Below are 483 nucleotides of genomic sequence, written 5' to 3'. Positions count from 1 at the left end.
GAAAAAAACCCCAAAAAAAAAAAAAAAAAAAAAAAAGCAGCATGAGGCCAGCAGGTGGCGTGGTGGTTAAGATGCTGGACATTCCCACATGGCTGACCATGGTTTGAGTCCCAGACCTGGTGGCTTGCTTTCTTACTTTCCCACTTTCTCTCTGTCTCCCTGTCACGCTCTCTGTGTCTCTCTCTGTCAAATTAAAAATAATAATAATAATGAATAAATAAAATTCAATAAATAATTCTTAAAAAAAGAAAAGCAGCAAATGTTGCATTAAATCTACAATATGTAACCACTTCACATGCCTCCCTTCAGTGGCAACCTCTCTCTGTTTCTCTCTGTCTTTCTGGTGAGCGCAAGAGCCTTGGGCAATAACCTCTCAAAAAAAAAAAAATGTAAACAACTAAAATGCCTTTTCCTTTGTCTTGTTAAAAAAAAAGGGGGGGGGAGCAGCCAGCAGGTGGTGTAGTTATTAAGGCGTTGGACACC

This window comes from Tupaia chinensis, unplaced genomic scaffold, assembly GCF_000334495.1.
Source record: "Tupaia chinensis unplaced genomic scaffold, TupChi_1.0 Scaffold000187_1, whole genome shotgun sequence".
In the NCBI taxonomy this organism is placed as follows: Eukaryota; Metazoa; Chordata; class Mammalia; order Scandentia; family Tupaiidae; genus Tupaia; species Tupaia belangeri.
The sequence above is the reverse complement of the archived record's forward strand: the minus strand, read 5'-3'. Positions refer to the sequence as shown.